Genomic DNA, 24,849 nt, shown 5'->3' with positions numbered 1-24,849 from the left:
TTGCTATTCGCAGTCTGTCTGATGCAGGTCGGATGGCTTAAGGGAGCAGGCCTCTAAAGGCAGTGCTGGGAGCTGATGCAAACGGGCTGTGTGGGGGCTGGCAGCGATCTGCACACAAGGACTGAGGAGTCCAAACCAGGAGGTGGAGAAGAGTCACTGAGTCCAGAGTTCAGTGGCAGAAATGATAGCATCGTACGCAGATACAGGAAGTGGTGAGCTGCAGGTGCATGCCAGGAGTGTGATCTTGCCACCTGCCTGAGCAGGATGTGCTTTCCCGGTGCTGCATATCTTCCCCTTCTGCATATGGGAAACCTGCTTGTTTGCAAAAACACCGTGTGATTCAGAAACCAGAGAAGCCTCAGTCTACCAGTTGTTGGACGCCTGCCCCCTTGCAGCACACTCCCCTTAGCTTCAGTTTCTCCATCTGTAATTCTCGTCTCAGAAGCTGATGTTGAGGTAATGAAACAAGTGTCTTGTCATTTGGTTTGCTCAGTGGGCCTTATTGTGTGACGCCTTCTCTCCCGTTTCTCTTTGTGCTTGCTCAAACACCCATACCGCCATTTGCTGTTCAAAACCAGTGTCTTCCTGTCTGCTATAAGCATGCAGGACGCTAACAGTGAAGTACTATGTACTGTGTAAGATGTCTTGTTAAGTTCCCTATTCTTTGGTCTCCCGTTACAGTCATGTCAGCCCTTTGAGGTGCTTTGGAGTTGGGGACACTGAGACTTCAATACAATCACTGATTTTGCCAGTGTCCCATACGTGGCAAGTACTGAAAGGGGATTTAAAAGCCACGTGGTCTGATTGTCATGCTTTTGCACTGGTCACTATGCACCCTTCTTCCCTATGTAGACAGTTCATCATTCATCCAAAAATTCAAGAGTAGAAGTAGAATGAAGAAATATTTGTTTGTGATGTGCAATAGCATTGCAACTGGCAAGACATCATATTTATACCATTTCCTCTATTCAGTATTTAGGATGGAAAGTCCAGAGTTCAATGACAGAAATGGAAATAGACCTGTGGATTGAGTCCACCACCTCAATCCCATTTTGGAGCCCGGACCTCTCTCTTTCCTTGCCAAGCAAGGGCACGGTGCGAAGGTGCTGGACTATGAAGCAGGAAGAGCAGCTGAGTCGGGGGAGGCTAAGGGATCATTGATTTTCAACCTTCAAAGCTGTAAGGTTCATAAACTTTTTCTTTTGACAGATTACCTGTTAAAAAGCGGTTTTGTTATAGGAACAGAAAATGGGGTTTTATATATATATATATGTATGTGTGTATATATATATATATATATAGTGTTCATGCTGTTGTATCTAATGTTATGTAATTTCACTATCAATTAACACAGTAAAAATAGTATTGTATGGTTTTGGGAAATATTGCCACTTGGGCAAACTGAATGAAAGATTTAAGGAATATCCATATTCTTTACAATTTCCTGTACAGGAATGATTATCTCAGATTAATTTCAAAGAATTGAAAGTCAGGGCCCAAGTACAGCAGACTGACTGGGAGTTGTCAGTTTGTCAGTTATGGCATGAGCCTTAGAATTCTGACATCATAGTGGTGGGCTGGCCTGCCTACTGCAGAACCCTCAGTCTTTCCTAAGGTGTATGCCTGTCTCCACATTGTTGATTTATATACCCAGCTAGAGGAAAAGAAAGAATGTCATCAATACCTGAAAACAACTCCAACCCATCCCAAAACAACCCAGACGCCAAAGACACAAGGTATTCTTTTTATACTTCTACTTAACCTAATAATAGAGAGTAATTCGTAATTTTGTTGATATCACGAGAAGATACTCAGGTTCTCCTGATGGAGACAACTCCTCAGTCCCACGGGAAACAATTCCCCCTTAGGTTTTTCTTGTGAAAAAAATTCTAAGAAGGAACCGTCCTGTTTAGGAAAGAGTTTTGTATTATTCTCAGTCGGATGTGTTCATGGCCACACAGACCTGTTGGGATGTGGTCCCAATGCAACCAATCTATACCTAAGCATGGCTTGTTGTTTAAAACGTTTGGATACTTGCAGTTTTAGTTGGTGTTTTTAGCATTCCCACACTCCCTTAGATTTGAATACTGATTTAGATGAGACGGGGAGCATCATATTTGTGGGGAATCAATATATCCAAGTTGTAAGGACATCTTTATCACCGTATTTTTTACATGTGGTAAGTGTCAGATTGCCTGCTGAAGTCATATTTTGAGTGCTTGGAGAGTGGAAGTTGTGGTCTCCCTTTTAGTATTCCTTACAGAGTGCTGTATGGTGGCTAGAGAGGAATATTCATTCAGTTAGTGAATGGAAATATACTCTCTTGTAAGACATCAATTGCTTTAAAAGATTAGGAGCATATGATTCCATTTTCTTGCAAAAAGGAAGCAGACATATTTTTCTTAGATCATATCTGTTGCATTTATAATTAGAATGAATTAGCATCACATGCATGTGGAGAACTTAACAGTTGAAAATTCCTTCTGACATTTGACTTTAACTTGCACTCTGACCTGTGGATAGATAAAATGTTTGCAGATTACATATTCTGTTTTCTGTTACCCGTTGCCTCTCGCACACAGCCCATTAGAGACAGTTGAATTCTTGATTTGCTGTGATCTTGAGCACTTTCAAGCCTTTCAAAACTAGGATTTTTCTTCTTCATTTTCCTCAAGCGTCTACTGGTCTCCACTTATTGCTAATTGTAAATTCATGTTCAAACTTTTAGATGCTTATTGGCAATATCACAGTCTGAGGATGGGAAAATCTTTGGTTACAATAATGATCAGAAACAGCCTCAGAATCACAGAAATTTCTTCTTACAGACCTGTAGGCCCTATTTCCCTTGAGTTTCTCGGGGACCTCTGTTTAGGATCCTCTAAGCCTGGTCAAAGAGTTGGCAGACTGCACCTCTTCCCAGGGAGTTCAGGCTGAGTGCCTGACAGTTGCTGTGTTTTTCCTTCGCAGGCCTGTATTCTTCCTTGAATGTGTTCTCTAACACCTGATGTGCCCTCTGCTCTTTCAGACCTTTAAAACATGGAACAGCATTAGTTTTAGTCAGAGATCCTTGTTGAAGAAATAGAGGGTATAGTTTTGTCAGGTGTCACTCCAAATGTTGGCACAATACTTGTTCCGTCTTTGGTCATTGTATTTGGTCACTGACTGTCTGCTCTGTGGCGTGTCATGTTTAGCAGGCCCAGACAAGAAGGCATGACTCCACCAGAGCAACCCCGCCGCCGCCTTTTGGTGCATGGACCCATGAAACTAACGAGAAATGGTCAAACTACGAAACACCAAGCCTTTCTCTACAGCGATGAATTACTCATATCGAACACTAGGTAGGTACATGCCAGGCATACTTTCCTGGTTTTAAAATTTGTTTTCATGGATAGTTTTTCTCAGCAAACAGAATGGTTTTGCTTTAGTCTTTGCAAAGGTTTTGTGGTTTTCCCTTATTTGTGAAGTATTCTGGGAAGGTTTGTTTTCATCTTTTCCCTTTAGGAAATGCAATCAAGAATGGGCGAGTCAGGGTTCCTCTTTCTTGGGACTCAAAGAGATGCTAAAATAGGAAGCAGACAACTGAAGGTTGTGATAAGTGTAGACAGTGATCTTTTAGGGGGATAGAAATGGTGCAGAGGATAAGGTATAGTGTCAGAGATGAGTCCTCGCAGCATTTAAACTGTGCCTGTGGCATGAAAAGCAGCCACCTGTTCTAGGCTGAGTGCCCCATCTGTCTGACAAGCTGCTTGACCGAGGACACCAGAGGCCCGTGCTGGGTGAAGATGGATGCTCCTGGAGTTCACTGCTTTTGACAAGATGATATGAGAGATTGAACAAGTTGCTCAGCATCCAGGGCACATAGCATAGGGTTTTGACAGATCCCAGTAAGGAGTTGGGGGATTTTTACTAAGGGTTTTTCTTGTGGAAGTGACAATATCAGGTGAGTTACGTATTATGACTGCGGGAGACAGTGGATTGGAGAGCAGCAGGCAGCAGTGAAGGACAGAGACTGGATGTGATAAGCCAGGTCTCCAATTCCAAGAGCCCCACCATGGGAGTGACAGAGAAGGCAACCTAAATGTCAGCTGGAACTGGTTACTCTTCTCTTAGTCCTGGACACAAATGCAGGAACTTTCCAGCCTGGAACATGCTGACTGTTGAATACACAGCTGCAAAGAAAGAACAGAAGGAATGAACTGATGTGCTAACCTGCCACTCCCACGTCTTCGTAATCATAAGACAGAGAATAGCTTTAAAAATCTCTTGAAGAAACCTTTGCTGTGAATAGAGACAGATGAAATCTTTATGTTCTGCCCTACCTGAGCCTCCAGTCCTGCCTGGCCTAGTGAAGACTGCAAGACTTGGGCCCACTTTCCTAAAATGCAGTCACATCTGAGTGACAGTAAAGTGAGGTCTGGTGGGTCAGGTACATGTCATGTGCACTATGATATATTAAGAATATCCTTTATGTCCCCTTGCCTACATCTTGCCTCGATTCTTTGAGATGCGATTCCTTTTGCTGTGTTCCAAAAGACTTTGATTGAGATTGAGAGTGATTTGAGATTTAGATACATTGAATGTGTTTCCACACTAATGTTATTCCAAGATTTTATATATTCAGTCTCTCCCTTAAGACAAGGTTGGAAATTAGTCATACAGTATTCAACTTTTGTTCAGCGCCTCCCCTCCAACACTATTCAATTCAGTAAGATATAGATAAGCAATGAATAAGCAATTCTCCTAAAAGTAACACCTTTAAAATATAGAGAATGGTGTGCCCCTCACTGAAGTCAGCATTAAGAAAGACAAACAGCTCACATTCCCTGATTGCCTTTCATCACTTCTCTGTTCTCAGGTGCTCCTGGGTCAGCCCTCACTGGGCACACTTAGTCTCACTTACTTGTAGTGTGGAATACATGGGAATGGGGTGTGCTTGACCCTGGAACGGGGAGAACAGCTGTTCGCACCATGTTTAAGCAGCAAGCATCTCATTTGATTTCTTTTTCCCTCTAGATACAAAAACAACTTCAGATGGAAATACCAGATTCCTCTTAAAACATTATGGCTTGCCAAAGGTGATGAAGGGGAAGGCGACGCCCACAAAATAAGAACATTTCAGTTGGGATGGCCTATGTATAATTTTACCGCCAAGGTTTTGTGAGTACCACTTCTGTGTCTTGCTCTGTCACTTTGATATGGACAGTCATAGTCATCTTTGCCTTGCCTGGAAAATGGAGAGAAGTGTAATTAAATTTCCACAGACTTTTATTTTTTTTTTTTTAAGATTTTTATTATTATTGGAAAGCTGGATATACAGAGAGGAGGAGAGACAGAGAGGAAGATCTTCCATCCCATGATTCACTCCCCAAGTGAGCCGCAACGGGTTGGTGCGCGCCGATCCGATGCCGGGAACCAGGAACCTCTTCCGGGACTCCCACACAGGCGCAGGGTCCCAAAGCTTTGGGCCGTCCTCGACTGCTTTCCCAGGCCACAAGCAGGGAGCTGGATGGGAAGTGGAGCTGCCGGGATTAGAACTGGCACCCATATGGGATCCCAGGGCTTTCAAGGCGAGGACTTTAGCCGCTAGGCCACGCCGCCGGGCCCCACAGACTTTTATTGTGGGGAAAGTCAAACATCTTAATGTGCTACTGACTCACATTTGGCCTTCAACCATGGCACAGACATGTCTTCTTCTTTCCCCCCAAAGCTTGATGTGCCAGTAAGTGCAGGGATCAGGGATTGAGGGTCCACGGAGAGTGGGTATTTTGAGTTGATAGAGAAAGAGTTGAGGGAGCAAACCTCTGTGATCCCTCTCCAATATCCTCCAGCTTCTACACCGAGACATTTGTTTCAACTAGAATTTCTGTTTGTCGTGTTCGCTGACATGGCATCTAAAATACGTATTTGGTTCATGGGTGTGAGGTTTCCAAGGATAGTTTTGCGATTGATAATAGGAACAGTGCTCCGTTTCCTGGAAGTTGTGAGAGTAACCGTTGAGTAGAGGGAGGTGATGGGACTCATGCCTGCTGCCACAAAGAGGCCCACAGCACATCCTATGTGGGATTCTCCCGGGGAAAGTCCATCATGTGTGCTCAATGTCATTGTTTACTCTCCTCTCCTCTCTACGACAGTCTTACAGGTCACTCTGAATTTGAGACCATGGAAATGTCTCCCAGTTGTTAATGCCAATTATGAGATGGAGATGTTGATTGAGGGAAAATATGTGTGATGCTTATTGGGAGGAAATAGTCATTTGTACCATTCTCTGCTTTTCCGTAAAAAATTATCTAATGGTCCTTAGGATCTACTGCTCAGTGTCTTCTCAGTCTTTCAAGTGGTGTGTGGGACTATGTGGTATTTTTGAAAAGTTTGACTAGATACTTTTTTGAATGAGGGTCAGTGTGGGCACTAGATAGATACAGGTTATGTTGCCTATGGAGCTATGTGAGCACAAACATGCCCAGGACGTCCAGGGTACAATACATTCTCTGTTGGCTGTATCACTTTTATGCAAGTCAACATGAGTCACTAGAAGCAGTGCCCATGTGTGTAGGAGGATGTGCAGCCAAAGAAGGGTCTAATTTGCTGTTGAAATATGTCCTGATAAGATATAGAAGTGCAGAGTGGAGGAGCTCTTAGTGCTAGAAACAGGAAATGTTGCAGACCCTGAAGAAAAATCTGTGCTTGAGCAATTCTGCTCTGGAATATAGATGTAAAAAAAATCTGTAAATGTGCAATTACCCCATGTTTTTTTTATCCACCAATGTTCCCAGTAGCACTGTTTGAAATAGCCAGTACCTAACCAAGAAATCACATGTTCAGCAACTGATGAATAGATGGGATGGTCAAGGAGTGGTGTAGGATCTGGCAGTGGGGAGAATTGGAAATGGCTTCTTTTGGAGTTCAGGGTTCTTGGGATAATGAAAATATTCTGAACAAGCTATTATTACAGATGCTTTTACAGGATGGTGAATGTACCTAGGCACACAAGCGGTCAATGATCTGTCATTAGCCACACCCATTTTGAATGCTAGTAATTGATAAGTCCATGTATGTTTGAGCCTTGGAAACTTTTCACATTAGATATTAAATGAACCAGTGATATACCAGAAAGGATTTTAAGCATGTATCTTTTGGCAGAAGGAGATTTGAGCTTCTTCAACGTATCATAGTTCTGAAACAATGTTTCCTAGGCATTCATTTAACATAGGACAATTCGACAATCACTATGAAGTACAGTAATACAGGTCCCACACTCCTCCCCAACGAGTAATATCCTTCTTCCCGTGGCGAGCCTTCCACCCACGTCACTAATCTCTTCATTGGACCTTTGCCTGAATCATAGTACTTGCTGTACTTGAATAACACTTCAAGATAGCAGAGCACTCTGAGGTCTAATTCCTGGCAACAGGCTTACATCATCAGTTCAGTGATGTTCCTGCAGTCACTGAGTTAGCATGCCATAGCTGCAGTTTGGGCTTTAGCTTCAAGTCAGTGTGGTGTACAAGGGCTGAGTCCGTCCAGAGCACCGGTATGAGGGGGCAACCATTTACACCTGAGCTCCTGTTCCCAGCTCGTGTCTGCTAGTGTTTTTATCTGAGCTGATAGTCTAAATTAGATGGAATCAGTCTTTTACATAGGTTAACATGTTCTCCCACTTCTCTCTTTGCAGTTCTGTGGCGTTTAAGGAAAAGTGGACTAATCTACTGGACAGGTATTTCTGCAGTCTACACCTTCTGTATCTTTAGTTTGTGATAAGAGAACATGTATCCCTGGAAGTGGTGCCCTCACATCATATCCCCCAGTAATGCTTTAGATAATCTTCAAATAATTTTTCACTTGGATATCCTCTGCAAGTACTATAAAGCATGTTCACTCATTCCCATGAATGTTCTTTTCATTGTTGAAGTTCTAGCTGCTCCGCTTGTTCTTTCTCTGCCTAAAACCTTTTGAATGCAGCAACTGCTGCGCTTGGTATAGAGTGAGTTCTCCCCAATACAGGTTACTCTATGCCTTTAATCCTCAAACTACACTTCACAGCACTCATTATTTTCTGGGCCGTGTGTTCTTTTTCCTGAATTATTTTCCTACTCATATTTTGACCTTGGTAAGATTCTAAATGTACAAGAGCCCTCTAAATATTTATATCGTATAAGCGTAAAACCGCTATGGATAAATGCACAGAGTAGTACGTGTATAGTCCCTGTATAAATATGTGTATTAAATATCTCCGGCAAGGGTTTTGCATATGTAAATGACAAGATATAAATAGAACAAATTTGCATCATGAGTTGATTTGAAAGGAATTATTAGCTAATTGATCTATTTTGGGTTCTTTATGAATTTTATTAGGTATATCACTGATGCCAAAGAATTAGAAGGCTTATCAAGTTCTTTACTGAAAATTGACTTGAAGAATATCAGCAACTGTTCCCGCGTAAGTGTGTTTTTTGCTAAAAACTTGAAACTGCAATTATGTGACTCAAGCATAATGAAAGAGAACCACACAGAGCCGGAGTGTCGGAGAAAGTGATAGACATTACACAGCAGGAAAGGAGGAGCAAAATAATGGGCGAGAGGAGGGAAGAGGGAGAAGACAGAAGGAGGAGAGATGCAGTGCAGTGACGGAGGTGGGAGAGTGAGCTTTTCAAAAGGACTTTCTATTAACGTGTCTTCATATATACATGCAAAACGTCATGTATGTACAGGTCAACATTAGGTTATATGAAGCGATAGGAATTCAGGATCACTCAATGCGCATGTTAAGGAAGAATATCTCCTGTTAAACATGCACAAAGCTTCATTAAAAAAAAAATTTTCCTAAGCCAGTATTCTGAAATTAAATCTTCCCGTTCAACTTTTACTACCTTCAGATCATGGATTTATTTTCAGTTTTGTTTTAGTGTTTTTTATTAAGATATTCTTACTGATTTTGATAGCCTGGTTTAAGATGATGGTATGTGCGACATAGTGACAGGTTTATCATGCACCATCCAGGCTTTACCCAGATGTGCCTGTTTGGTGGTATTTTGCCCTATCTGCTTATTTCTTTTCATTGTGTCCAGATATGCATCTTTGTGTGCCTGTACATACTGTACAGTTCAATCTTTGAACACCTACATTATCCTAAAATAAAATTATATTCTTGGGTAGCCACGATGCAGTGCTCATCTGGACGCTGGTGTAAACAATATTTTCAGCTGTTTTTTGCGTTCCCATTGATAGTTTACACTGTGACGCTCCTTTTCTTGGACAGGATCCACCCCAGGGTCAGGTGTTGCCTTGTTGTGCCTACATCCAACAGCAAGCACATTGCCACCAGTGAAGAGAATTTTGAAGAAATGCACCTTTTAGGAGATCAGTGTGTGTCTGCCTCATTTTTTTCACTGCTGTTTGGAGGAGTGAGTGGCTTCCATTGGATCACATTAGATTTCTGAAGTTTGGTACATTAGCCAAATGTTCATGGAATTGGCAAGCACAGCAGAGATGCACTTTGTGGCTTTGTTCTTAAAAAAAAAATCATTTTGATTTTTATCAGAAAGATTTACTGAGAGAGAAAGATCTTCCATCTGCTGGTTTACTCCTCAAGTGGCTGCAGTGGCCGGGGCTTGTCTGTTGTGAAGCCAGGAGCCAGGACTTCTGCGTCTCTCACATGGGTTCATGATCCCAAGCCATTGTTCCATGCTGTACTCCTTTCCCAGGCCACAGCAGGGAGCTGGATGGGAAGTGGAGCAGCTGGGACACGAACCGTTGCCCAGATGCGATCCTGGGTGTGCAAGGCGAGGATTTAGCTGCTGAGCCACCGTGTCTTGCCTGCGACTTTGTATCAGACCACACAAAGTGATATTGCAGGGGAAAAGAGATAGTTATTTCCCAGAAGATATTCATAGGCATCTTTTTGGATCTATTTTCAACAACCAGAGGAATTTTCTGAAGGAGTTAATCATGAAATTCTCCCATTATGGCAAATGATTACACTTGGAAATTCTAATGAAAATCACATTGGAATCTTTCCCAGTCAAATTTCGTTGATATAGTTTATGTAAAGTAACAGTAGAATACCTAATGCTACTCATTCAAACCTGGAACTCTTTTTCCTTCTAATGTTATTTCATTTTATGTTACAGAAACATATTTCCTGTAGTACATTTCTTCTACCTACTTATTTTCTAGATTTCTTTCATCTGAAAATAGTTGTATTGAGTGGTATTTTTGCTGAATCTAGAAAAAAATATTTACTTGATATTTCCCCCTTGACACTTTACATGTGTGTCCCATCATCTTTCGTTCACCTTGCCTTCTGGTGGCTCGTCTGCTCCTCCTCTGTTGGTCATCGGTGTTTGTCTTTGCATCTTCCTGTCCCTGCTTTTGGTATATTTTCTGTTTCCAAAGTGGAATAGTTTGATAATATTGTGTCAAAACATGGTTTTCATGAATTGTGTTCTGTTTTCCTTAAACTCTTGCATTTGTAACTTTTTGTGTAGGCCACATTAAGGGAAATTCCACTGTCACCTCAAATGACTCCCCCGCTGCTTTTCTTTACTTTTCTCCCATTCTGAGATTCTAATTACATGGACAGTACGCTTTTTTATTCTTTTTAAAAAAGATTTGTTTATTTTTACTGCGAAGTCAGAAATACAGAGAGGAGGAGAGACAGGAAGATTTTCTGTCCAATGATTCACTCCCCAAGTGCCCGCTACAACTGGAGCTGAGCCGATCCAAAGCCAGGAGCCCAGCGCCTCTTCTGGGTCTCTCACGTGGGTGTAGGGTCCTAAGGCTTTGGGCTGTCCTTGACTGTTTTCCCAGGCCACAAGCAGGGAGCTGGATGAGAAGCGGGGCTGCTGGGATTAGAACCAGCACCCATATGGGATCCTGGTGCATTCAAGGGGAGGACTTTAGCTGCTAGGCCACCGCACTGGGCCCGCTTGGAGATCTTGATTGGACCATTGAACTTGCAACTTTGATCACAGAGAAAATCACAAGACTTGTGGTCTGACCTTAGAATGCATGTATCAGGACTGGGTCCCCTCAGTTGCTGATGCCTGTACTGTGGACTGCATTTCCTGATGTACATAGGGGATGTGGCAGCCAGCTCACTGAGGCCTACAGAGGATGCCGAGTACCATGTCAGAGCATGGAGGAAAGAACAGATTGGACAACTCTCCTGGTTAAGCTTTGACAGCATGTATCTGGGCAAGTAGATACACTAAGGTGGACTGTGTCGGACAATGGAGCTTGGAAAGATTTCCTCAACCTTGGAGCGATGAAACTAACCACTTCTCAGAACTATCAAAAACACTTCAGCAATACACTTGAAAAACATTCTCCACATTGGGGATCCTAGGATGACATCACGTGGCTGTCCCCATCCCTGAGTACTGACGTGCCTTGGCTGCTAGGAGCAGCCCTGTTCCCTTCCCTCCCCCCCTGCCCCCAGATACAGGAGATAAAAACTGGAAGCATTTGTCTCAACCACTTTGCCCCTTGCCTCGACCCTCCCCACCTTAAGCAGTGGTCCACATGGGCACACATCCTTCTCTACTGTGTAATCATCATCAAATCTAAAATAATGAAAGCCAAGAGGCTGATTGGGACTTGTTGAGGAATCTTCAAATTTGCCATCTTCCATTTGCCATCATGCATGTTTCTTTTTACCTGATGCTTAAATTGTTTTGTAAGATGTTTTCCTTGACCTAGAGTGTCATTTTTGTGTATTTACTGTTTCTGTCTGGGATAGCCTGTGCATTTTAATATTTTCAGCGCATTTGCCTGCTATATCTGAGAGCATAATACTAGCAGCTAAAACGTGCCTAGTGTCATAATCTCATAGAATAGCTCAGAAGACTGTCATCACCTCTTGAAAATCTTGTCTCATTCCCCTGGGTTATCAATTCTCAAGTCCCCATGTGGAGAAGAAATAAGACATTTTTCTTAATTATTACCTAGGTACAGTGAAGCTACTTGCTTAGGAACAGATCTAGCTAAAATAAGAGTTCTGTGTGCTTCCTGTACTTGGATGTCCACTTACTTCCCCATTCAATGTAAATTTCTGTTATTATTTTCCTGAACAGACCTTCCAATGCATTGTCTGTACACATGCAAGAGTTCCTAAGATGTGTATGTTCTTTCGCTATGTGGTAGCCTTGCGTGCCCTGGGGTCCCGTGTGGGCATTGGTTCATATCCCAGCTGCTCCGTTTCTCATCCAGCTCCCTGCTTGTGGCCTGATAAAATAGTAGAGGATGACCCAAAGCCTCGGGACCCTTTACCTGCACAAGAGACCCAGAAGAAGCTCCTGGCACCTGGCTTCGGATCACTCAGCTCTGGCCATTACAGCCACTTGGGGAATGAAGCAGTGGATGGAATCACTTTCTATATATCTTTTTCTTAACAGAAAGACATAAATGAGGCAATCTGAAGTTGAGAACCAAGTGCAACGGGGGGAGAGGGCCCAGCCCTTGCTTGCAGAACAATCCCCTCTACGAAGCAAAGAACTCTTGGTGCTGAGAATCAGTCCCTGGCCCTGCCTGATTTTACGTTCTTTCTCTTTGGACTTCTGTTATACTTCCTGCACCACATTAAAGTATTTACTACACATTGAAGATTCTTTTTCCTGGCTTTGGGTTATGTGAAGTCACCCAAATAAATTATCAGTCGGCATTGCTACTTTATATGCAATCTACTATGATATTCCTCAGACTTCCTTGGAAAGCTGGCTTGGAATTTCATAATTATGTGATACGCTGAGAGATTTCTATCACTAGTTCATGTTCTCCTTTTCTGTTTTACAGTCTGGAATTGTAACCGTTAACACTTTAGACACGGTTAGGGATGTTATTCGTATGGCATTACCAGTACTGGGATTAACTGTAAGTAATCTGAAAGATATTTTCAGCTAAATAACTTTACTTTTTCAGATAAGTTTATTTTCATATTGCCTTTGATACATAGACACACATCTACAGTTTGTATGTTTGTATACTATACTTGTGTGTGTAAGAAACCAACTGCATATATGATGAATGTTATTGCTAGAAACATGCACACGCGAGGTAGGAAGCATTAGAGATATAATTCCCTATGAATGGGCATCACTCTGGCATTTTTATTTTAAATTTTGCATGAGCTGAAAGGTGTAGCTTAATAAAATGTGGGTATACTTTCAGATTATTTCCATCTATTTTACCCTCAATCTTACAAACATGGATAAGGAACATTTTATCAGCTTCCTATATCCTAATACCAAAGTGATAGACTTGTGTGGTAGGTTGCTCTTTCCGTCTACTGTCATTCCACTTATTCCATACCTGCTGATTCACTCCCTCAATATCAGAGTTTCAACATAAAGAACGCTAAAGTGCGTGTCTGCCTTTTTGTTTTGGAGTTTTTGAGAAGCAGAGTATATGCAGAGGCAGAGAAGGAAGTGAGAAAAGCAAGTAGAGAAAAAAAAGAGAGAGAGAGAGTTCTCCCACATATTGGTTCAGTCTACAGATGCCTGGAGTGCCCAAAGATGTTCTGGAGCTAAGATTTGGAGCCAGGGATGTAATTGATGCACCTCAAGTAATTGACAGGAACCCAAATACTTGGGTGTCCTCAGTTGCCTCCCAGAGTGTGTACTTGCAGGAAGTCAGAATCAGGACCTAGAGTTGGGATGGAAACCCAGGTATTGTGATAAAGTTCTCGGGCATCTTAACCACCTACTAAAATCCTGTCTCTTACTGTAAGTCTTGGCATAAAAATGCGAGAATAGAATCCTGCTTTTGATACTGATCTTGACAATGACATCCCTTGTGTCTCTTAAAAAAATCAGTGAAGAACAAGGTAAATTTTGAGTGAAAGCATGGCTTCTGAGGAATGTGTGTTATCACCACTTACATGATTTATTCATTATTTTTTAAGTTTCCTTTGTTCAAAGAGACACATTCAAGCACATGTAGTTGAGCATTCTCAACCATGGAGTCACTCCTCACATGTTTACAACAGCAAGAGGGCTCATTCCTGGGGCTTAGAAATGCTTCCCAGACTCAGTGGGGGTGATGGCAATCCAGATACATGGGTCCTAAGTGTTGCTCTGTTGGATGCACATTGGCAGGTTTGCAACAGAAGTTTAGTGGGAGTGTCCTGGATCCAGTGACCTGGATCAGACTCAGACACCCTGATAATTTTGCCTTTAAGTGTCTGCTCCTTTATAGACGCCTACGTTTGGCCTATGTTGTTGATGTTTTTCCTGAAATGAGCACTAGTTACAAAGCTATGTCCATCTTGATGGATGCAATGGCATTTATGTTGCAACCATCGAACCCTGTTCTCGCTCATTGAAGAGCATGCATTCCATAAGGAACATAAGGAACAGTTTGCCCAGTGTTGAGCCCTGAAAACTGTCCTCTGGAACTGTGAAAACGCCCTACTATCGTGACATGCTCTGAGATTTTTATTCCCGTTTTCTCTATGTGAATCCTAGTCAAGCCTTATGAAAACGGAGGGCGATCAGAGTTTGGCATAAAAAGCCTGTTATTGTCACCATATTGCAATGAAGTTACACACTTAAAGGAAGGATAAATTGCTGAATTTCTGTGTACTGAGTAAAGAATACACCTCTGGACTTAGGTCTAATGAGTAATACATGACTCTTCAGTAAGACTGACTCAGAATTAAGCCTTGGAAGAGAGGGAGTTGTTACATGAATCTGGTTGGTGACATGGCTTCAACATTTAACTAGAGTTAATTTTATTTAATGGCTAGAGTTTTAAAAAAATATTTATTTATTTTTACCACAAAGTCAGACAAAGATCTTCCATTCACTGGTTTACTCCCCGAGCGGCCGCAACGACCAGGACTGAGCAGTTCAGAAGCCAGGAGCCAGGAGCTTCTTCCGGGTCTGCCACACGAATGCAGGGTCCCAAGGCTTTGGGTAGTCCTCCACAGCTTTCTCAGGCCACAGGCAGGGAGCTGGATGGGAAGTGGGGCTGCCGGGATTAGAACCGATGCCTGTATGGGATTCTGGAGCAATCAAGGCGAGGATTTTAGCTGCAAGGCTACTGTGCCTGGCCCCATGGTTCGAGTTTTATTTGTTGAAAAGTCTCATCAGAAACAAATTCTTTCAATTTATGGATGAGTGGTGCCCATTTTTCTGTCTGTCCCAGTGAAGACACTGCACATAAGAGTTCCATACTTGCAAACTAGCATTGGGTTAGATTTTCCTGCTATCAGAAAAAGGTTAGGCAATGGATCTGTATGTATGTGCACATTTGTGAGAGACAGCTTTCATACCCAGGGCACTCCACAATGGCAAGATAATGCATTTTATAGATAATGAAGGCTATCAGAAAGATGATAAATGATCACGCCATTTGAATCTTATTTTTTTTTTAAAATTAATTACATTGCATTATGTGACACAGTTTTACATTGTATTATGTGACAGTTTTATAGGCACCGGGATTCTCCCCATCCCTCCCCAAACCCTCCCCCCATGGTAGATTCCTTCACCTTGTTGCATTACCACAGTTCAAGTTCAGTTGAGATTCCTTCATTGCAAGTATATACCAAGCATAAAGTCCAGCATCCTATTGTCCAGATAAGTTCAACGGTTTCTTAGGGAGACCATCTCTGGTTTGAAGGTAGAGCCGGCAGAGTATCATCCCGATCAATTAAAAGTCCCAACATAACATCAGCAACAATTTATAATGTTGTGGAATTAGTGGACATAGTATTGAGTAACCAAAATGTTAAAAAAAAATGCAGGTTCTTAACCACATCCTGTGACTTCTTCATTGACATTTCAATTTTAGTTTATATACTACCGGGTTCTATACACCTTAAAATGGCTATAGATTACTATTCAGCTGTCTCATGTCTATTTTCATTATAGTGTTTAGCATTTTATAACGTTGAAGCATAATTTTGTTGAACCTGGCTTTTTTTCGGGTAGTCTAGACTGGCTATAACTCTAACAAGACATTTGTCAACAGTTTAGGTGCAGAACAGTTTAAGGGGGGTGTGCAGAGCAACTAATCTTTGTGTCCCACCTTGTAAGGTATAAGTGAATCCACGCTGACCATTTCCTGTCTGATTCTAAGCTTTCCTTGTTGTTCTCTATCTATTCTAGATTTTTTATTTTAAGTTGCTCCCTCTTGAAATTAATTGAAATCGCTGAACAAAAATGTAATGTAGATGTGCTGGTTTCAGCTGGTGTTTCTAGAATTGCATAGATAATCCTGTTCTTCATGTGGCCTGTTCTCCAGCTAAGAATCCTCATTTCTGTCCTCTTCATTGTCATCTAGATACTTGCCTGCTGTTTTTGGATGGCTGAGTTTAGGATGTTATGCAGGTATTACTTTGTTTAGACACATTCTTGGTGTGTGGACAAGGACATGGAAAGGAATCATACTATTCTCCAAGGAGTCGGCTGACTGAGGGAAAAGTGATCAGGAGTAGACTTACCTTCATTAGTGTATTGGCATAAATGTGTTAAGGAATTTAACTTTGTTGGACAGAATTGCAATGGCTCAGATCCATGACTTTATCAAAAGTCATATGACATGTATCTGGGGCACACACTTGGGGTCTCTGAGAGGGCCGGTGTCAATTCTATTAACAGCTATGGCCACACATTCCAATGGATCAAATGGCATCGTCACTGGTCCCAATTATTTTCTTCTTTGGGAATGCAAAAATGCTCAGGAACTATGTCTTTCAGTGTTCTCTCATGAAGACATGCTTTGAGGCCTAGTTCTTTTTTTTTTGTCTCCAAGGGCTCAGAAAAAGATTACCAACTGTGGGTGCATGCTGGAAAGAACGTGCCTCCCTTCCCACTCCTGGGTAAGTGTCCGGGAAAATCAAAGAAATTAACTGGTTCAAAATTGCACTTTCAGTCCTGTGTATTGATGGTTTTTCCTAAAGATTATACCCCAAGAGCCTCTTGCAATCATCATTCACACATTTAAAACAGATTTACCACATGCTTACTGCATGGCAGATCCAGGCACCTGTTCTCTGGCTTCATTCATCGATTTTCATGATAGATGGAGCAGAAAGGAGGTTTATGCTCTGCGTCCTGACATCATAGGTATAGACAATGGGAAAATGTCCAGCATATCTTTGTCAAGATATCTTTAACACTTTCATTGGGAGTCTTTCCTTTATTGGGAGTAGTGATGCGTACGACAATGTATCCACTTCTTGGCTGCTATCCTCTATTGTACAATTCATCTATGAGACCATATGTATACAGACACATAAAATATGCATATTCACATACATTGTCATATATGTATGTGTGCACATACATACAGGTGCATGTGTAAATACATAGGCATCTGTGTATGCATAAATATTCACACATGCATGTGCTCCTACAATATGAATGCATATTTATGTATATGCATGTATAATATCCTATACCCATCCATATATATGTATATATTCACACACATGGGTATACACATAGGCATATATATATTAAAACTACACATGTATTAAAACTTCATCTGTATTCCTAAGTCTAATAAAAATGATTTTGCTTGCACTCTGTAAAACACTGGGTAGGATAGCTCTGGGTCTCCAACACTTCGTACCCCTCCCTCCGTTAGCTGTGAAGACCACCAGAGAGGGCCACTGTGGGGAGGAAGTGTAGCAGCAAACCATGGCTGCAATGCTGTTGAATATGCTGGATATGGATCTGAAACTTAGAAAAGAGTCTCTTACCATGAGTTAACGTCTTGGGAGAAAGTTTCTTGATCACAGTAACTCATGAGATGTATAACCCAGTTATTAATGTTTACCACTGATGTTTGCTCATATATCTGCACAAAGCAGTCTATGTAATTAGAAAGTATGGAAAGTGATAGCTTGTTGAAAATGATTGCATCTTTACACATGAGTTGCAAGATCTCATTGGCCTCAACACGGGCATTAGAAGGCCTTCTATGCTTTCAATGAACATTGCAGAAGTCATCACCATGCAGTGTACTGAAGTATCTATGCTTTCCAAACTAGGTAATGGGTTTCTATTTCATTTTCTCTTGACTTTGGGAACGTCCTCTGCTATGGTAGCCCCTTTATGCAGAGTCTTTCCAAAGAGGTTGCACACAATCACTCAGAGGATGTAGTTTCTCTCTTGCAAAAGTGCCCGGAGAGCCCGAGTTGCCATTAGTGCAGTGTCCACACTGACAATTGATGTGTTTGATTATACTTACCACTATCAGCCTGATGTATATTGAGATTCTTCTCTGCCTAGGTCACGAGCACCCGTATGTAATTCAAGAACACTACCATGAGGTTTTACCCAATCAATGTACACCGGAGAAGTCCACCTCTCCGTCCAGCCTTCGGCAGGCCATCCCGAAGATCTTAAAGTCTGGACAATTGCAATTTGTCTTGAAATGCCGTGAGAAACCAAGATCCCGCCTTAGGGGTGGTGAGTGCTTTTGTTAGCAGCAAAGGCCTGTCCTTGGCGCATATCTGCATTCCTGAGAACAAATTCACAGCACAGAGGTATTCTCTATATGGGAGGATGAGCATGTAGAGACAGGGACCCAACACCTGCTGAGGTTCAACTTTAGACAAATGATTTGAAGGCAGAATGATTTAAGTACATTCTACAAGCAAGTAATGGGTTATGTTGTTACACTTACACAATACAGTCATGTGAGTAATAGGAACACCAGGTGGCTGGCACACAGTTGAAACTGTTTTCTGTTTTAAGCAAAAATTTGAACATGGTAGCTTGCAGGAGCAGATGTCTGCATTTGAGAATGTATTTCTTCTTACCTCTTTTCAAAATGGTGGAACTATGAATGCTTGGTATTGGGTTGCTGTGTGATTTCATGCCCACATGGAGACTATTATCCCAGGAAGAATGACTATGGAGTCTCCATTGGTGGCAAAAGACTGGTGTCTAGACCTATTTAGGCCATCTTATTATGAAATGAAATAATTTTACCCAGGGGTGTGGTGAATCAAGTAGCACGTTACATTACTCAATACAGTGAGGTGTAGGTAACATCATGCTGTGCAAGTGACAAGTGGAGTGAACCTGAAGGTTCAAGGTCTGAGGATCTAGGCTGATGAAGCGACATATCTTAGAGCTCATTTGGCTTGCTCTGTGATTCAGTAACATAAGGATTGCCCACCAATTTTATCTGATGGTGATGCATTCAGGAGCCCAGAAATGCCAAAGAATAGCTGGTGAAAGACACTTGGTGAAATGTGACTCCCCTATGTCACGGCACCTTGGCTCCTCTGGTGCCTTTTTCAATATTAAATATAAGTGGATGACCTCAGGAAACCATTTAGGTGCCTCATGACCAAAACATGAATATCTGAGTAGTAGACATTCAAAACTCAAGTTTTCTTCATGATCTTCTTGTCTATGGGAAGCTGTTTCAGTGGGCACTTGGTAGAGCTTGATAAGTAGTTAAAAACCTGGTTTGTGTAGTTTTACACTCATAAAGAGATGTGTGTAGAAGATGAAATCAGACCAACCAGGGACAGCCTAATCTTTGTAACCCTGCAGGGTGAGGGAGGCAGAGGATGATTGAACTAGGTCAGGCAGCTTGTGTCATGCCACAGATCTCTCTGAATGGAGTGAATTCACAGTGTTTCTTTACTCCAAGACCCAGCCAGGAAATCTCAGAAAAGGCAATGTAACATGAAAGTATATTATGAAACACCCTTGGTTTGAAATTCTTCTAGATTTTCAAATGAGATATGACTCCTGAATCCACTGAGTAAGCAGGATATACACACACCACAAAGGCAAAAGTGATCTGAGAAGTATCACTTTCAGAAGAGTGGAACCTGAAAAGCTTCCTCAAGTATCTATCTTTACCATTCAATAGATTGTTAGAATAAGGGGCTGGAACACAAAGAGAGAGACACACAGAGAGAGAGAGAGAGCGAGCCTTCCTGTTTTTTTCTTCGCTCCGTAAATGCCAGCAGTGGCCATGATTGTACCAGGATTAGTGTCAGTGTTGGGGTCAGGGCAGGAGTCTGAGATCTTATCCATGTCACCCTTATGAGAGGTGGGATTGGAAGTAGATTTTTGGAACTTCTTCCATGTTGCACTTGCAAGAAGCAGGAATTCAGTTGTATTAGCCAGGGCCTGCATTTGTAAGAAGTTAGAACTGGAACCCTATGAAGGCATCAGACGAGGTTCTCTGATATGGGTCTTAGGCATGTTAGGCAGTAGGCTAAACACTGGCTCCTAACTACCACCTTACAGGAAATTTGCAGGAAAACACATTAATGCCACATGGATACAAATAGCTAATTTTGGATGAGAGGAACTTGTACATGCAAATGCCTCTGTTTTTCTCTTTTCTAATTCAGACAAAAAACATGTATCCAATGGAAAAGGTAGAAAGAGAATCTGTCATTGACAGTGTACCTGTAATAATTTCACTTTCTCCTCAGGATTCCTCAGAAGCTGCATGTCTTGCTGGCGTGCCACCACAATCCAAAATGATCCTCCACAGGATGCTGATTCATCTGTGGAGTTCAATGTGCTTCAAATGGATGACCTTGCAAGAATAATTTTGGTAGGTGTCATTACGCTCTTCTGAAGGCAAGTCTTTGTCAACCACTGGCTTTGACAGGCTCTCTTATTCTGACCTCAAATACAAGCACAATCCAATTAGGTATTGCAGCCTTACTTGAAACACAACAGGAAGAAATGATAAGCTATCTACTTCACTGGTTTCAGTAATGTCCTCCAGTAACCTGCTCACCAAAGCCAAAATTCCTGTGAGTTCCCATCCACACTGCATCTTCTAACCTCTTTCTTGAAATGTTCCTCCATTCCTTTGTCTAGATGACTCAGACTTCTCACTCAACCTCATTCACATGAGCTTAATTTGTATTTCAGATTCCTCAAAGCATAATCCTGCAATGTATTTATACTCCCATCGTGAGAAAATGTATCAAATAAAATCCACGGGACTTGGCGTATGTTCTTTCCAATGAGGATTTTTACTAGGCAGAAAGCACGTTGGCTGATTGTCCAGTATATTTGCTTACACTCTCCTGGATATAGAGAGTAGCATCCTGAGTGGGAAAGAATTTATCAATTTAGGTGCATGCTAGATGTTACGCTAGGCCTTGCACCATATACAAGTTCATGGAGTTCCTAGGGTCTTCATTAAGATTATATCCTTAATGGATAAAAGGAACGCATCAGTCAGGTAACATATTATGTCCAAGGTCACATGCAAAAAAAGGACACTAATAAAGGACAAATTCCCATGGTGGTTTGACTGTGAAGCAGAAGGAAATGAAATCTAGTAGGATGGGCACGCAAAGAAGCCATCTTGCCATGTGTGGACATTTATCCTGGTTTTTTTTTTAAGGATTAATTTTTTAATTAATCCTTCCAGGTCTCCCATGTGGGTGCAGGGTCCCAAGGCTTTGGGCTGTCCTTGACCGCTTTCCAAAGCCACAAACAGGGAGGTGAATGGGTAACGAGGCTGCTGAGATTAGAACTGGTGCCCATATGGGATCCTGGTGTGTGCAAGGTGAGGACTTTAGCCACTATGCTACTGTGCTGGGCCCTCCCTGGTTTTAAATGAGTGTAGACAACTATAGGAAGCAGCAGGGCAGCCCATAGTCATTGAAAGAAGGTTGAGTTGATGGCAACAAGTGTGGCAATAATGTTTTCCCAGTTAAGAAACAATGAGAGTGGCAGTGTAAATAGTAGAGATAAAGCTGTTAAATGCTTGAAAAATGTTTTGGTTTTACAGTTTTGTTTCCTGTACTGGAAAATAAGGTTAAAATCAGCAGTCAAAAACCATTAGGTGTATGTGCACAGATTAGATGGGCGATTGGAAAATATATTTAGAGCCACTGAGACAAATTTCCTTCCTTTCCATCCATCAGCTCTTGCTATGTTAATTCACATCTCGTGTCTGTTCTTCCCCACAGGTGTAGTCCCATCATCTGGGCTGGTGGTTATGAAATGTTCTATAATTTGCTGTCTTTTTTCTTTGCCACAGGAGATGCTTCATGTTTTGAAGGAAAAGGGGCCACAGACAAAGGATGTTTTTCATAAGATTGACAACATAAAATCATTTCTATCCCTGAAAGAAAGAGTTATGCTTGGAGGAGTATTTGATTGGGCTAATGAATCTCCACTTGTCGTAGCCGCTTTATTAAAGGTAGGGAGAGGTGTGTTATCATCCATGCATAGTAAGGAAGCTGTGTGAAGGGTTTCGTTTATCATGGCAGCTCAAGAACAGTGATTGGCCCGATTGACTAAGCATCCAAGAAATCAAAGAAAGCATCAGAAATTCCAAACTGTAGGTGGCTGCTTCCTTCATTGGACAGATGCATGTTAGGCTTCCCTAGTTTTCAAAACCTACTCCTGCTGTCTGCATCTGCACACTCTATGCAAAGTAATGCTACCATAGTTTCTAATACAAAAGGGTCTTCCAAATCCTGATTATTCATATGAAAGTTTGGCCAAAACAATCCTCCTGTATATGCTGAATTTGATAGTACTTTGCTTATGACATCAAACTTTTCCAAACACACCTCATTTGAAGCTGTTGAAAACCACTCTAGGGGTTTTCTACATTACACAAACATCTACCATAAAATGAATTAAAATACACCTAGACCCAAAGAAGAGGTGCCTTGATTTCATCGTGGCTCTTTCCCAGTCTCATGCCCTTTGCTTGACAGGTACTTAAGAAGGACTGCTTAGAGCTGCCTCAATGCCAACCCCCATTGGTATCTTATGTTCATTCTTACTGTACTTAAGCAAGTACTCATAGTTGTGTTTGCATAGTAGCCAGTCCTGATCACAAAGTTTAGATCAAAAGATTGTGAAAGTGCCTACAACAGGCAAAGCAAGGTTAGAATTCTAAAAATGTTGAGTGTTGTGGAATGTTGGGGCTTGGGTTGCTGTCATTCCACATCAGAGCACCAGTTGGAGCCCTGCTGTGTTTTGGCTGGATAATCCTGTTAATGCCTCTCAGAAGTCAGAAAAACACAGCTAAAGTACTGATCTCCTTGCCATCCCTGTGGGAGACAAGAATAAAGCTCTTAGCTTCTGGCATTAGACTAGGCCTGACCTTAATACTTTGGTATTATCCTCATTTGTCTATGCATGATCTCTCTCTCTCTCTCTCTCTCTCTCTCTCTCTCTCTCCCTCTCTCTCTCTCTCTCTCTCTCTCTCTCTCTCCCTCTCTCTCTCTCTCTCTCTCCCTCTCTCTCCCTCTCTCCCTCTCTGTCTGTCTGTCTGTCTGTCTTTCTCTCCTTTCCCTTTCCTTCTCTCTTAGTGCATCTATCTCTCCCTACCTTCTCTCACTCTTTGTTTTTGTTATATTTGTGTGTCTCCCTCTCTCTGCATTTCTGACAATTTTGTGGAGAATGTGTGGGCCCCACCCTTGGAAATACAAGTCCTGCCGGTTAGCTCCAGAGTTGGTGATGGGCTGAGCTAGGTGTGACCATGGAACCTGCCATCACTTATGGGTAAAGGAACCAACAATAGTCTTGGCAGGTGAAGGCAGCAGCACCCAATTGTGCATCCTAAAACAGGGTATCTGATAGGCTGGGCTGCAACATTCACTAGCTTATACAGGCCAAAATGGAAGGGTAGACTATGCCAGGCACTGGCCTAACATCCACTGGCATGTATCAGATCTGGGTCTGGGAGTGGGTCAAGTGGAAGAACTTGGGAAACTCTCCTATTGGGTCACAGCTCTTACTGATGACCACATGGTCCAGGCCTGGGGTTGGGCAAGCTGGGCAAAGTACCTCCAATGACTGGCTAATGTGTAGGTTGGTTATGGAAGGGGGCAGACTGGGCAGGGCTGAATAAACCTTAACTCACAAGGAAGAATATAAATCAGATTGGAGCACAGGTCATGCCGAGCTAGGCTCTTACACCTACTGGTTTGCGTGAGCCAGGGATGCTAGGCCACAGCATCTAAGGCAAAGGCCTCACCTGTGTGAGGGGCTATGCCGAGCTGGGTCAGAGCAACCACTGGCACACATGTAATCTATGGCTGGGAACAGGCCTGTTTGGGGGGCTAAGAGGACACCCTTGCTGGGTTGCAATTCCCACTGGTGAGTGTGGGGACCGAAGTGAGGGCTGTGTTCTGGTCTGGGTATGGCTGCAGTGTCTCTTGGCACTGGGACCTGGGGCTGGGTGCAGGGCAGACTAGGATAGGTCTCTGCCTCTACTGAGCCAAGTGTGACTGTGTCTGGGTATGGATGAACCTTGGCTGGGCTGAAACATCCAACAGTAAGAACTGGAATGGGTTGAAGGCAGGTCAGGAAAGGCCACTGTTATTGCCAGGGCAGGAGGTGGACTAAGTAGGGCTGACCCATGGACCCACCAGTATGCACAAGATCTGGCACTGGGAGAGGTTCTGAGGAGGAGCTTGGGAAACTCCTCTGTCGGGACACAATCCCTGCAGGTGAGCACAAGAACCACGATAGGGAGTGGCCCCGACCAGAGCAGGGAAAGGTACCTGCCGACATACATTTGGCGTAGATCAGGGGGACACAAGGCTGAACCAATTCACACCACCTGCTGGCAAATCCGAGCACCAGAATAGAGTGTGGGTCCAGGCCAGGTTTGGTTGCAACATATAGCAGTACACATTACGGCTGGGACTGGGTGCCTGTGGGGCTGGGATAGGCTGTAACCCCCACCAGCATCATCTGGAATTGGGGGTGGGTTGGGTCAGGACAGGCTTCAGCACCCACTAGCAAATGCTGATGTGAGGGGTGCTATGCCAGACTGTGCCTCAGCACCCAACCAGCACAAGTGAGAACCAGGAAGGGAGGGGGCAAAGCTGGCAGGGGGTATGTGGAGGGCTCCCCTGTTGGAAAGCCACTCCCACTG

At 42.6% G+C, this 24,849-nt stretch overlaps 1 long non-coding RNA gene across 1 annotated transcript; it reads left to right on the top strand.

Moving 5' to 3' along the window:
• The first annotated feature begins 8,411 nt into the window (after nt 1-8,411).
• Nucleotides 8,412-20,444, top strand: LOC131478850 (uncharacterized). Its single transcript, XR_009244631.1, has 5 exons — nt 8,412-8,437; nt 12,790-12,867; nt 16,753-16,819; nt 18,237-18,416; nt 20,414-20,444. It is a non-coding gene; the product is annotated as an uncharacterized LOC131478850 (long non-coding RNA).
• Nucleotides 20,445-24,849: the final 4,405 nt, after the last annotated feature.

The sequence above is a fragment of the Ochotona princeps genome, unplaced genomic scaffold (assembly GCF_030435755.1).
Source record: "Ochotona princeps isolate mOchPri1 unplaced genomic scaffold, mOchPri1.hap1 HAP1_SCAFFOLD_555, whole genome shotgun sequence".
Taxonomy (NCBI): Eukaryota; Metazoa; Chordata; class Mammalia; order Lagomorpha; family Ochotonidae; genus Ochotona; species Ochotona princeps.
This window is presented reverse-complemented; position numbering and strand designations above follow the sequence as displayed.